Source organism: Dioscorea cayenensis, unplaced genomic scaffold (assembly GCF_009730915.1).
Source record: "Dioscorea cayenensis subsp. rotundata cultivar TDr96_F1 unplaced genomic scaffold, TDr96_F1_v2_PseudoChromosome.rev07_lg8_w22 25.fasta BLBR01000976.1, whole genome shotgun sequence".
Taxonomy (NCBI): domain Eukaryota; kingdom Viridiplantae; phylum Streptophyta; class Magnoliopsida; order Dioscoreales; family Dioscoreaceae; genus Dioscorea; species Dioscorea cayenensis.
The window spans coordinates 5,604-17,708 of record NW_024087367.1 but is presented as its reverse complement, the minus strand read 5'-3'; the positions used below and the strand labels follow the sequence as shown (position 1 = coordinate 17,708).

Sequence of the window (12,105 nt, the reverse complement as noted above, 5' to 3'; positions counted from 1 at the left end):
TAGATCAAGAGGTCATTAGTTATAAAATAGGCTTAAATATTTCAATTACAACTTCGGTTTTGACATATAGAGTAGGCTACCTCACTGTCTATAAAATCCACACACTAAAATGTCTATCTATCCTCTCTCATGCCAAGCCATGCTTTAGGCCATAAATTGCTTCTCATCCAATAAGTCTTGTTTTCTTGCCCTTCAACTTCAAATCCTATTGGTTGTTGCACAATTACTTCACACCAAATTGGTAAACATTCAAATGATCATGGAGCTAAGAGTTACCTTGCATAAGATGCACCTGTAAGCAGCAGCAGCAAGGTGAACTCACATTATTTCTGCATCAAAAAATCTTGTTAAAACTCTCTCCATGGAGGAAAGTGAGCTTATATGAAACGGCTTTCCCAATGACTTCCTTAGGATAAGAACAAGATATGCCATGGTTTAGTGGATCAGATGGCAATAAAATAAAGACAGCAAATGATAAAGGGAGGGTTGCACAACAATTGAAGTTTCAAGGAGTTACCAGAACTAAGGATAATCGGTTATCTGCAAAATACCAAGATAATTTCATATACATGTATGCTTTTTGATGTGACAAGCAAAGAATAGAATAAGGCCGAGCACAAATGAGAAGATTATACAAACTGACTCAACCAGGAGGCAACAACACAACATAAACAGAATAATAGAAAATAACAAGAGAAAAATACGTACAAAGTTGCAGATTGAGACAAACGCAACTCTTCACTTACTAATTACAGACACCTTCTCTTTGCCAAGGGTCCACCTTGATGACAAAATTGAATTGTTCACAAAGGCTGTGGCCGAGCAACTGATTCCAAGATCAGCACCAACATCATCAAAATCTCTAAGGGCCGCTTCCATCTCGGCCTCTACAAGTGCATCATCACCCATATTGCCCAACCCCATAGACAAAGCATCCGCATAGTGTTTCTCTTTTGCAGGGTCATGGTCAAAGGGTTCCATAGCAGGGCCCTGTACACACTTTTCATGAATCAATGAAAAATAGGGAAAATTCAGTTTGAACCCAAGATCATTTGTGGTTAGGATAAATGTGTGTGGGCATGCGAACTAGACTCCACAAAGGAAGCCCAAAACTTGAGAACTACAGGTGAGCGTAATTTCGCAAGTGAAACAGACGAATACTCGGGTACCCACATATCCACGGGTTTTAATAATTTAATGATCTTTTTCGTACATAACCATGTCATAATGAATAATATGTAAAAACTATAACTGTACTAGCTAATAATTACACGTTTATAGAAGCATATCAACATTTAGATAATTAAGTGAAAAAAAAACATATTTAATGGTGGTTATGTAAAGGTTACATGTTTTTTATGTACATAATAGCTAAATCAAATTTTAAAATTATTTTTACAATTATACCATAAAAATGCAAGTAAAATCTACTGAGCCTACCCGTAAGTAAGATGACCCACAGGTGGGCTTGACACACGCCACCCACTTGCCAGGTCTAGTGTGAGCTACTAGTAATTTTAGACATTAGATGAAATATGGTGCAGCGAAAGCACCGATAAACAAACTTTTGAGGGAAAAGGTTGCAAAGAACCCCACAAAACACAAGCTTTATCAAAAGAGAGGCCCCAAAAGGTCTAAATTTACAAAGGTGATGGAATCCCCTTTTATAATGGTACTTAGGTTCCGCAGATGAGTCAAACTTCAATATATTTCTAAGTAATGACTAAAATTAAACCTTGACCTATATATCATAAGTAATGACTAAAATCAGTCTTCAATATATATCTTAAGTAATGAGTCTTATGACTACAATACCAAGCCTATAATTAAGAAAAATATTAAAATTAAACAAGTTCCCGAAACAACCACTGATGTATATCCTGCATCAGTCCCCTCCACTCGAAATACAACTTATCCACATATAAATTTAAGACATTAAATGTTTGAGATATAGACAACTCCAGAAAAAGATCAACTAGATAAGACACTATACCTTCCTTTTGTTTCAGTTTGCTGTAATTTCCCATTGGAAATCACATCTTTCTAAGATGAACCATTACCAAATCACCCACATTAAACAAAAGTGGCTTAGAAATTTTGTGTCTCTGTCGGAAATGATAATCTTTGAGACCCCTGCAATCTACACATTTCTGTGAAAAATAAACTGGTTATATGTGAAGCATCATGGGTCTTTTGTAAGATTATGAAGTGAGATATTTTTGGCAAACTTGTCCACAACAATAACAAAATCTATACCAAGCTGTATAGGGCTGGTTCAAGGACAAAGTCTTATATCCTTTCAAAGGTTTTTCTGGAATTGACAAATGAGTATACAAACCAGCATCCTGAGCCTGTCCTCTGGCAATCTTGCAAATATAGCACTTTCAAATAAATCTACTAATATCCCCTATCAGTTGTGGCCAGAAAAATGCTCTGCCCAACCAAGTCAATGGTTTAATCTCTGGCCACATATCCCTACCAGATCGCTATGCATTTCTCTGAAAAGTTTCTCTCAAAAGAGAACCATCTGGAATACATAATTTGACTGTTATTTTGTTAATGGTGTGACAGTCCACACATATACACCACCAATTATATTTTTTTGGGAGACTAAACAGGCCAGAATAGCTGATAAGTTCGGACTCATTCTAGCAACGGCAAGTTGGATAATCTGGAACCAAGTAAAAAGTCAATCTGATGTTGAATCTTTATCATAAGTGATTAAGTGTCAAGAAGGCCCTAATATCAGCATATACTTTTAAGGACAAAGTGTGCAAAGCTTCCAAATTCTCAACTTCCAGCCATTCACCTCCTTGTTCAGCAATAGCATTAAGCAAACTCCACATTTGTTAGAGTTATCAACAGTCTCCCCCTCAATTTTAGAAGCACTGGGTATGATCTTAAGATCTATAACAACCTTAGTTTTTGCCCAAGATAAAGGCATATGTGTTGTCTTTTCCCTTTTCTGGCATCTAAGGTTTCCTCAACAGTATATGGCAAGCATCCATATCAAAAACATCACAAGCAATTGTACCTTTATAGTTCTACCAATGGAGATATCCACATGATATATATCAGTCATCTTTTAATACAACACCCTTCGAATCCAATTGACATTGTACAAGAAAGGATGTTTATTGATCTTGAACTTCAGGGATTGATCAAGGCCTTTCGGAAATAACATTGCCAGTGACCACCACTATTGATAAGTGCGTGTATGAACATCTAATAGTATATTTATCGTTTACATTTGGCATGTGTATTCCAAAAGAATTTTAGCAGAATTGGTGCTTAATTTGTCATTTCAATAAACCTAGGAATGAACATACGCAGTGTGGTGCACAAAGGAGCAATATGCAGCAATCGGAACAAGAGAAGAACTACTCGGCAACGATACATGGAGATTAAGCCAAGAATACGGTCCACTTACAGCTAAACTACGACTGTAAGTCTCGAAAAGAAAAGCTATGGAAAAGGCTTACCTCCATTAGTCAAAAGTACAAGAGTTCACTTACAGCCAAGACTTACGCTCGTAGTGTTGGAATGTAAGGACCAAGCAGGGAACTCCATAGGTTGAGTTTACACCCGTAATGATGGTCACAAATGCTAGACAGAAGACCATACGGCTAAAGGCTTACGCCTGTGAAGCAAGACCATAAAACCCAGACGAGAAGATCTCATAAGCATAGACTACATCTATAAAAGCGGCCCGTGAGAGTTGCGACTTTCCATCTCCAGTTACTTACGGCCTTGATTACGCCCATAAGATGCCCCGTAAGTCAAAGGGTACAAATACATTTAATGAAGGTTTTGAAAAAATCTTTTTGACGACTAGGAAAGTGGAAGAGAAAAAGAGGCCCAAAGGGAGCTTTCTTCTACCAATCCAAGCGGGACTCGAGCAATGCCAAGGTTCAAGAGCTTGAAGGAAGCCGTCGAGAAGCATTTTCGGAGGCGTTTGTGGAAGTTATGCGGTGATCAATCATCAATCCGGGAAAAAGAATGATTGAGGGAGTGTTTAATAATTTTGGCAATGCATTTTTCTCTTCTAGATTGTATTTTGTTCTCCATTGATGGAGAAACTAACTTTCTTAGTGCTTGGGCATAGATGAAACCTAGCACTTTAACTCGTCAAGACTTGGTTATGAGTCGATAATCTACTATCAACATACATTGCATTATCTTGATTTAGATTCAATTGTGAGTTCATTGCCTTGAATTCTATCATTCGAGGGCTGGAAATTTCATGTTTGATATCGCGCAGTGATGATCGTGACATCCACATCGTGTATAGGCCAAGAACAATTGAAAAGATACGTGAGTTCACTTAGAAATAAGGCACTTTGGGATCAATTGATCCCCATGATTCCTCCGAGTAAGCTTAGTATATACGGGTTCTTGTTTGTTAATGTCGGTCGTGAGGAAATGAAAAATTAGGAAGAAATTTCAATCATCCTTTGTATAAGATTACGGTCAATTGCATCAAGGAAAGGGATTGGCTAACTCTAGAGCCTGCGTTAATCTTTAGATAAAGTTCACTTAGCATATTACTGTCATAGAGATGTATATATCAACGCCATATGAAACTAGTTACTATTCACCCTTGAGAAGAGTAGTATGTGTTAGGAACTCTCTCGGTCAAATCGATTTTTGCATTTATTCTTTGCAACCTTATCCAGGGCCTTATTATAGCCCTAGCCCTAAGAAAAGTCTATACCATAACACCTTTGTTCCATGCTTGGTTTATCCTTTGTGAGTTAGTGCATCAGTCACATTTCTTTACTTTCGCATTTCTATGGTTCGGTTTAACATCCTTTGTGAGTTAGTGCCTTATATGATTATGTTTTCTCAGTGGCATTGGTCCCTATCAACTATCAATAATCATACTACTTATCTTCTCAATAATTTTGAATTCATATCTAAAAATGGTATGCCTATGTGTATGAGTCTCTTGCCTTGGAAATACATTGTACCAAAAATTGACACGTTCTAATGACTCCTTTACATGTACTTCATCACATGCCATATACTCATCCTCATAGCCTTTGACCATTATCATTATCGAGAACCATGGTTCTACAAGTTAACTTCTCTCTTATTATTGTCTTTCTTCCCTTCATAAGGCCTATGGTCAATTTTCTCATCCCAATCTTCTATCAAAGCTTAGCACCTATGACGTCGTTCAATGTGACCCCTTAGTGGCTCTTCCTTATGGTAGTCTACGATCAAAGGTCTTCTCGCCATAGCCCTTGGTTTCTTCCACCAGCTCTAGGCACCTATGGTTGGGCGGTGATAATTCTGCTCCAATTATTAATGTAGAAGTCGGCGAAATCCCTTTATGACTACAAGTAGATCTCAAAATCTATGATTGATTTCATTTTAGTGTTCTTGAATATCATGATATGAAACTAAAAGACCCTACAAAACATAATATGATAGTTATATGCAAGCCTAAGGGCATCATTTAACAATAACACATACAACCCTCTGCCTTGTAGTCAGTAACAACTGCATCAACAGCTAAATTTGTCATTTTCAATTTTTCCCTACATCCAATAGAGAAGTGCTGCTTATTGGAAGGAATGACATGTTCAAACCTGCATTGTTTTGCTTTATTTTCTACATGTATATCTAACAGTGGTGCACAGTGGCAACCATTCAATAGGGCCTCTTAGAACTGTAGCTAGAATAGATGTTAAAACTTCAGTTTTTGGAGATTTAAAGGAATGCATAACTGTCAACCACAAAAGCTTGTAGCTGCTAACTAAGGAACATGATGAAACTAAATATTCTATCAGGGTAAATATCTTGAGCGGATACCGTGATGATGGTCATTTTTCATTTTTGACCACCAACTTTAATTTATGTTTATAAGGAGGGTACAAGAAAATTCCGGGAAGAATTTGATGGCATGCATGCGGATTTGCTATGTTAACACCGAGTTCGCCCCTCCGTATGCATACTCAGATATGGCACGTCATTAAAGAAGGCCACATGGCCACTTTTATTGACACGGTACATATCACGTCAACCTGGTGAGCTTGTCAATAAGAATGACCACGTAGCTCTTTGATGTTGTGGCATATCCACATTTGCAAATGACGCATAAAACTAGCATTGAGCAATGACAAATTTAGCATAAATGTCATCAAATTTTTCCGGAACTCGTACCATCTCAATGAACACAAATTAAAAATTGAGGTAGCCAAAAGCTGATATAAATTGAAATTCAATGCTCAAAATGAAAATTAATTACAATACCCACCCAAAAAATTTACCCTATTCTATCACAAAAAAAAAAAAAGTATTATTTTCACTGACCATCAGATAAAAAGCTCTCATGTTTATTACCTGGCAAAGCTCGGCATAATGCTTAAGCTTCACTGCTTTCATCCTGATCATAAATTAGTGTTCCACCATACCATCTATCAGCTTCAGCTGATGACATTTATAAGATACCTAGAAACAAAAACATCATTTTTTTATTGATACGATTTAATCTATTATCACATGCTTGGCATAGCTGTTTTTGTGTCTATTACGATAAAGAGATTAAATTACAAAATAACAGCAAAACAAAGAGCAACAATTATAGTTAATTGAAAAGAAAAATTTACGCCCAACTATCTTCACTCTTTTGCCTAGCATCTTTCCCCTTAACACTGCACATGCAGCCCGCGTGAGGATGAAATCACAAGTTCGAGAACATAGATAAAGGCCACATTCATTTGTTCAAAACAAAAATTGATCTAATGTGAATCGCCCCGATGCCAGACTTCACCAATAAAGACAAGTGCCAAAGCTGGGATGCACACACCAAACAAAGCAACTGTATAGCTATTTTTCAATTAAAGCGTATGAAAAATAATTTCTATGAACATCCTTTAAAATAATAATAATTAATTAATAAATAAATAAATATTCATATACCTCTGGTAATCCTCCTGATATTCATCACCAACAGAAGAAATCCAATTCATGTCAACAAGTCTTCCAGCAGTCAACTCATCTTGATGAAACTCTGTAACATTTTCATTTGCTGTAACCTTTTGGGGAGGAGCAGTCTCTTCATATTTTCTTTGACCAAATAACCAATTTGGGCTTTTAAGTTGTACTTCACTGCAATAAATAGCATAAGTCTAAAGGCTCTCCAAAGAGATTTATTTCTCAAATCGATTATAACTCAGACAAACTCATGGCCCCATGAAATGAAAGTGAGAGATTAAGAAATGAATTCAATGATGAGAAAAACAGCAATGTTTTCAATTCTAAAAAAAAAATCTTTAGTTTATATAGTTAAGGAGAAAAACTAAACTGTCATGTCATCAAGCTATTCTACATAGCAATTAGAATTTCCAATTAAATTAATGAATGCATAGAGAAACAATGGCAGCACATGTATGGGAAGAAAAGTAGAGATGTCTTCCGCACACAAAGAAAAGGGAAAAATAATTGCCAACATAAACACCTTGCATAAAATCATCAATACCAGACTCCATGTTTCAAGATGTTTCTAACAGTTGATCAACTTTGCTCACAATTTCGATGTCTATTATATTGTGTGCTAGCATCCAAATGTTCTACACTAAAGCATAGATATGGCAAGCAGTCCTTCAAATACGTCTTTTTCTATAGTTTTCCCATATCATACAGGTTATCATTCCTCTACCTTATTTGGCTACTTCCTTCTATACTGTCCTTTGAACCTTTGTACTCTCCCAAGTTATTAAGTCTAGATTTTACCAAATTGATCATTCACCCAAAGACCAATGCTCTTTGCTTTTATGGAATGAAAAATTTGGTTATAAAGCATTTTGCTGCATCACAAAATCTCATCTCCACTGGGATATACACTCAAAATAGGAAGATGCATCTAATTTACAATAAATTTCCAGTCCTTCAAGTCATTTACCATTGTCCAGAAATTGTGGTATGTGAACTTCCTATCAGCACAACAATGTCTTATTTGCATATCAGATTCTTGGGAATGGGACACTTAGTTCACTCATGAAGAATGACATTAACAAACATCAAATACCTATTATATGCTATTTTGTGGACCAAGAAAACAACTTTACTACAATTTTTCCATATGTAACAGCCTCTCTTACCCAGTGAAGTTCAAGTGAAGCTCACCAAAAGCGCAATACCGATTGACAATATCAAATTCCAGCTATAAAACACTAACATATATGTAACATATGGTTGCCTGTCTCAAATAAGCAAGATATATTTTGTGTTGTAACTTCAACCTTAAACTTCACGGTAATCAAATATTGCATATGAGTCATCAATTATGGAGGAAGTATCTAAATACATGCCAGATGGGACATATTTCAATAAATATTGCACCAAGGAGAGATTAAATGTTAATAGTTGCCTCAATGATATCAACCATGGATGAAAAAGAAGTTAAAAGCATGTAAAGCAATAGTGAGATGAAGAATTTACGCTGCATCTGGTGCCATTCAGTATTTCCAGCACCACTAACTTTTACATCAGATTCACAGCAAGTCTCACATTTTTATCGAACTGCATGTTCTGTCAATTAGTGCATCAAATGATGTCAGCTTCATACGTTGAAAATCTTGTTTGTAACCTGGGGTAGGTGAAAGAGTACATCTGGTTCCCACCACATTCAGAGGGTCAACTATGAAACTGTCAAAAAACATAGAAACCCAGATCTATCAAAAGCAGAAAATTTTTAGAAAAATCAACATCAAGCATATATCTGTAAATGTATTATCACTTGGTGTTATAGATTTGGTGTACTATGAACACAGGCAAAAAACTATGGACCATTTTTTAAACTAATTATTTGATATACATCTACCTTGAGTCAGTATCAGGGGACAGGCTCATCCCTATCCCTAAAACATGAAGATAATAGTCAGAATCCAGTTCCCCAAAGTGCTGGTTTTTCCATCTTGAGGTTGGAAGTAACCCAAGAATCTGTTACCATACACAAAAATAAAGAATGAAATATGAGGTGAAGGGTACATAGCTGCCACACAATATTTCAACTAATTCAATCAAATAAAATCAATGTGCCCTTAGAAGAACATCAATGAGCTTGTTAACAAAGATCACGACAAAAATGGAAATGCATTTGCAGTAAAAGAAGGCTTATCAGAGAAAAGTACAAATTAATGGCGTCTTGCTTTTCACCATCAGTGTAGGTATTGCTGTAGTATCTTTTGATGGATTTTAAAAATTCACGAGACTGAGTAGTAGCTTTCCATCTGCCTTGTCTCTCAGGGAAAACCTATAAAAGCATGTTACTTGTCAAGTAAAGCTAAAACCTAACCAAGGGGAAGTTTCCGACTTTGTATATTCTATTTATAAGACACAATTCCAAGCAAACTGATAACACAAAGCTGCATATATAATTGTAAATGAAATCAGGCCAATCAGCTGTGGCCTTTTAACCAGCATTCAATGTTCCTGGTATAAGAAACTGAACATAGAGAAAACATGGTAAGAAAATCAATCAAATGGATCACGTAAAAGACCTTACAGTGTTGTGGGCTGCAGATCCCCCATATTGCTGCGCAAGTGCATCACCCATGCTCAGGTACATTTCCATGAGAGCTGTAGCAATGCTACTCTCCTGGTTCAATTTCGGGATGTCTGTCAAACTCATAGCATGAAGTTGGCGACCTAATGCAGCTAAGCCATAAGCATACTGGGCAACATTTGTACGATCCAGACAATCAATGCAATTAGTACGCAAAACACCACTTTGGAATCGAGGCCCATTATTAGGCAAAGGTTTCCAATTCAAGTCCTTTTCTCTATCTTGACCGCCCAAAGGGTCCAGACTTTCATTATTACTAACCAATCTTGTAAGATCTCCTGAACTAGCTCTAACTTCTCCAAGAGAAGCATCCCTGCGTACAAAAAATAAAATGTGTATCTTAAGCCGCAGATTATATATATATATATATATATATGTACAAAAAGTTTAATGCAGAAAAATTCAAAAGATCTTACGATTACGAAGTAAATACAAAAAGCCTTGGCAATTAATTTGGAATTTTTATTACACTAAACAGCCCAGCAGTTTCAGAGGGATTGTTGTCCTTAGTGTTGATATGGAGATAGGAGAGTGAAAGAAAGAATTAATCTTTATTCATGAATGAAATCAAGTGAGAACATAAGTCTTCATATAGAAGCCAAAGATATGAATAAACCCCACTGCCTACATACATACACTACATGTATATATCATATATATATATAACACCCCTCAAACTCAGAGGCGGATCATACGTCTTGAGTTTGGATAACATGCATGATGCTTTCGATCACGTAGTATCGTGTCTTAGTGAAAAAATCGGCGACTGGACCTCGAGTGAGAGAAGATAATGAAGTGACACGAGTGTGAGCACGGGACATGCCAGCGAGTGAAGTGGGCATCGACACCAATATGTTTGGTCAGCTCATGCTTGACTGGATCGGCAGCAATCTGAAGAGCGCTTGTACTATCGCAGTGAATGGGAATGGGCGAATGGATCGGTACACCAAAATCCTGCAGAATCGAACGAATCCAAAGTACCTCCTGTACGGTGGAAGCTAAAGCACGAACCTCAGCCTCAGCACTAGACTTGGCAAGAATCTGCTGTTTCTTAGTCTTCCAAACAACAAGTGAAGACCCAAGAAAGATACAAAAACCCAGTGTGAGACGCTGATCATCGGGAAAAGTGGCCCAAGTAGCATCGAGAATAGGCCTGGCAGAAGAGTGGATGGTGTGAGGTAGAATAGACCACGGAGCAGGTGCATGAAGAGATGCCGACAGCACTGGGAGAAGATGCCCATAATGGGCTGTGGGGTGGGGCCGCAACGAATCGACTAAGCAATATGCAGCCTGACTAGAAATGTCGAGGACGTATGGCAGCAAAGATATACCAGCTACCAACAAGATGCCGAAGTAGCGAGAAGGATCGATAATGGAACCCCATCGAAGCACAAAAGTCGCAAATGCAACCCATCTGATTTAGCAGAAGAAGATGCAGTATCTCTCGCTGCCGGAGCGATCGAGAAGATCGAGTGTAAGCAGCCGAGAAAGTCGATGAGCCACTGTGATGAGAGGTGATCTCAATACCCGTAGAAAATAACAAAAGTCGACCAAAGACGTACCATCAAGAAAGTCTCTCGCAGTTTTGCTTCACAAAAGTAATGAGCGTAATCATCACCAAGAAGAATCATATCATCCACTATAGAAGGAGAATGGTCCAAGCCACTGAGATGAAGAATGAATGAAGACAATGGATCATGCTATTCTGAGTAAATCCACAGATTTCAACTACTCAGGAATCGAACCTCTCAGACCAGACACGGGAGCCTGCTTTGAGACCATAGAGAGCCCGCGAAGACGAGAAAACAAAAGCACAGAGACACCGAGGCCGTGGGAGGAGGAGTCATGTAAACCTCCTCCTTCGTGTCCCCATGAAGAAGGCGTTCTTCACATCTGACGACGAAGAACCCACCTACGAATGACGCGCAACAAAGAATGTCATCCCATGACAGGCGATATGTGCCACGCAAAAGTCTCATAATCACGGCCATACCCCGCTGGTTAGCGGGCAACAAGACGCGCCCAGCCGCCGAGAGACCCATCGAACGAGTCTTCACCCCAGATCCGAACACAAGCTAATAGGAGTGGCACGAGCGTGAAGAGGAACTATATCCATGTGTGAGTCCGAGACAAAGCATCAAGCTCCTCGCCCATGGCGCTCGCCACTCATGAATCGAACCGCTGTCAGGTATACCGCTCGCGGACATCCCGAGTACACTGGGTGCTATGTAGAGGCATAACGAATAGTGGATGTAAAGAGGAACGATCTCGTAAAGAGTAAGGGATGAGCAGGATACCTCAGAGTCGGATCGAGGCGGGAGGAGAGCACGTCGAGTAGACACCGCCGCCGTTGGAGCAGCGCTGGATCCGGGACGATGGTAAGATAAACCAATCGTGGGTGAGCGTGGGTGAAGAAGAAGAGGTAGACACACAGCAGGAGACTCACCAGAGACAGGGAGAAGGAGTGGTCAAGAGAAGAGTGACTAAGCTCACGGAGATGCGGAAATCGAAGGAGTAGGAGGACATGTGAG

At 38.4% G+C, this 12,105-nt stretch overlaps 1 pseudogene; it reads right to left on the bottom strand.

Annotated features, from left to right (window-relative positions):
* On the bottom strand, positions 1-11,616 carry LOC120255373 (annotated as a pseudogene).
* Between the last annotated feature and the right edge of the window lie 489 nt (positions 11,617-12,105).